Source organism: Oryctolagus cuniculus, chromosome 10 (assembly GCF_964237555.1).
Source record: "Oryctolagus cuniculus chromosome 10, mOryCun1.1, whole genome shotgun sequence".
Classification (NCBI taxonomy): domain Eukaryota; kingdom Metazoa; phylum Chordata; class Mammalia; order Lagomorpha; family Leporidae; genus Oryctolagus; species Oryctolagus cuniculus.
This window is the reverse complement of record NC_091441.1, coordinates 51,538,702-51,541,706: the sequence shown is the minus strand read 5'-3', so window position 1 is coordinate 51,541,706 and position 3,005 is coordinate 51,538,702. Positions and strand designations below refer to the sequence as shown.

Here is a 3,005-nt window from a genome sequence, read left to right as displayed (position 1 = left end):
CACCACTTGTGACATTGGCATCCCATATCAAGTCCCAGCTGCTCTGCTTCCCATTTGATTCCCTGCTAATGAACCTGAGAAAGCAGTGGAAGATCACCCAAGTACTAGGACCACTACCACCCATGTAAGAGACCCAGATGGAGTTCCTGGCTCCTGGCTTCCGTCTGGCCCAGTTTGGGCCATAGCAGACATTTGGGTAGTGGACCAGCAGATGGAAGATCTTGATGCTCGCTCTCTCTCTCTCTCTCGCTCTCTCTCTCTCTGCTTTTCTGTCTCTGTCACTTTGCCTTTCAAATAAATAATCATAAAAAAGAACTTTGCCACTATAGCTGTCCATCAAAATGGGGAAATTTCTTTTTTTTTTTTCATGGTAAAGACTGCTTTATTGGTGGCAGTTAGTACAAGTCAATAAATATTGATCCCCAGAGAAGAGCTCAGCTATTTATCAAGCTACTGGTTCATAGAGAGCTGAATGGAACTGAACCAAGTAATTACTGGGATGACGCAGGTCAATCCTGCTTCTTGGGAAATGAAGCCATGGCCAGCTGATATATGGCATATGCTGTTCCACCAACTGTAAGAATCATGGTGGCTCTATACAGGAGAGCATCAACTACCCCACCTTCTAGATGCACTGGAATTCCATTATCCTCCTGAAATAGCTTTTGTTTCTCTGGAACTTTATTTTCAAAATGCCTGCGTGAAGCAGTGCTTATGGTTCTCTGGGCAGTCTGACGAAGAGCCAGCAGATTTCGCAGCATCTTGGCTCCTTTACTGTCCACCAACCGCCTAAAATGGGGACATTTCTCACCAGTCTCCCTCACAAAGATGTGTCATGAGAGGTGAGAACTTAATCTCATTGGCTTTATTCCTTCTGTGACTCAATTATACTCAGGTATCAGAGTTTGATTATTTTGCACTGAGCTGCTTGGTTTGTCTTTGGAAATCTTAAGTATTGTTTGGGCCAAGTTTCACTGATATGTACAAAGCAATTTTTAAATTTAATGTGAAGTTTTAACCAAAAAATAAGCATTGTTGCTATTTAAAATGCCCAGTATATTTTAAAACTGAAAAATGCAAGGGAATAGTTGTTTAAGAATTCAGGATGGGGTGGCGTTGTGGAACAGCAGGTTAACCTGCCATCTGTAACACCTGTATCCCATACGAGGGCCAGTTTGAGTCGTAGCTGTTCCACTTCTGAGCCAGCTCCCTGATAACATACCTGGGAGAGCAGCGCATGTTGGCTCAAGTGCTTGGGTCCCTGAACCCATCTGAGAGACTCAGATGGAGTTCCTCTCTCCTGGCTTCGGCTTGGCCCAGCTGCAGTCATTGTGGCCATTTGGGGAGTGAACCAGCAAATGGAAGCTCGCTTGCTCACTCGCGCTCTCTCTCTCTCTTTCTTGCTCTCTCATCCTCTGTAACTGCCTTTCCAGTAAATAAACCTTTTATTTAAAAAAAAAAAGGAAAATAAAATTCAGGATAGTGAGTTCTGTTGGGATCCAGGAAGAGGAGTGCTCAAGAACTGGTAGGACTTTTCCAAAGCTGGGCGGTGCTTGGTGCTTGGTGTTTGGTGTTTGGTGTTCATGTCATCATTACCTGAATTGTACTATAAGTTATCTGCAATTATTAAGTGTTTTATGTATTTCACAATTACAAATCTAAAAAGTATTCAATGCAGAAAAAATGATGCATATCCACAAAACACACTATTTAATAAAATTTAAAAGCATGCATAACTATGTTACATAATGTCTATGAATGTGTCCATGTGTGAAAATAAAGAGCAAAGTCAGGAATGGTTGAAAGAAAACAGAACACAAAGGACTTCAGTGCATTTGACGCCACTCATCAATAGTGGATGCTGTATATATTCTCATTATAATATGCTCTATTATTTCTGTGTATCTTCAAGATGTTTAAATTAATGTCGGATAGACATCCATATGGGCACTGGTTTGAGTCCAGGCTGCTCCACTTCTGATCTAGCTCCCTGCTAATGGCCTGGCAAAAGCAGCAGAAGAGACCCAAGTACTTGGGCCCCTGCACCCACGTGGGAGTTCTGGATGAAGTTCCTGGCTCCTGAGGCTATTTGAGGAGTGAACCAGCGAATGGAAGACCTCTCTGTAACTCTGCCTTCCAAATAAAATAAATCTTCAGGAAAGAAAGGAAAAGGAAAAGAAAAAAAGGAAGGAAGGAAGGAAGGCCGGCCGGCGCCGCGGCTCACTAGGCTAATCCTCCACCTAGCGGCACCGGCACACCAGGTTCTAGTCCCGGTCGGGGCGCTGGATCCTTTCCCGGTTGCCCCTCTTCCAGGCCAGTTCTCTGCTGTGGCCAGGGAGTGCAGTGGAGGATGGCCCAAGTCCTTGGGCCCTGCACCCCATGGGAGACCAGGAGAAGCACCTGGCTCCTGCCATTGGATCAGCGCGGTGCACCGGCTGCAGCGCGCCAGCTGTGGCGGCCATTGGAGGGTGAACCAATGGCAAAAGGAAGACCTTTCTCTCTGTCTCTCTCACTGTCCACTCTGCCTGTCAAAAAAAAAAAAAAAAAAAAAAAAAAGGAAGGAAGGAAGGAGGATAGGAAGGGAGAAAAGCAGAGGCCAGCACTGTGGCTCGGCAGGATAAGCAACCATTTGGGATGCCCACATCTCGTATCAGAATGCCACTTTAAGTCTCAGCTACACCATTTCCAATCCAGCTCCCTGCTAATATGCCCTGAAAGCAACAGATGATGGCTTGAATACTTGAGTTCTTACCTCCATGTGGGAGACCCAGATGGAGTTCCAGGATCTTGGTTTCAGCCTGGTCCAGCCTTGTTTGTTGTAGCCATTTAAAAACTCTTAACACCCTCTCTCTCTCTCTCTTTCTCTATTATTTGCCCATCAAACAAAATAAAATAAAGCCGTTTTCTTTCCTTCACTGGTTATCAAAATGTACTCTGTGTACTCATAGATATCTGAGACTATTTCATGAGGCATACAGGGGGTTTTAGTTTCCTTTTAAACTAAA

General features: G+C 44.5%; 1 pseudogene; it reads right to left on the bottom strand.

The window, feature by feature from the left end:
* Positions 1–350: 350 nt before the first annotated feature.
* Positions 351–808, bottom strand: LOC127492394 (cytochrome c oxidase subunit 7A2, mitochondrial pseudogene; annotated as a pseudogene).
* Between the last annotated feature and the right edge of the window lie 2,197 nt (positions 809–3,005).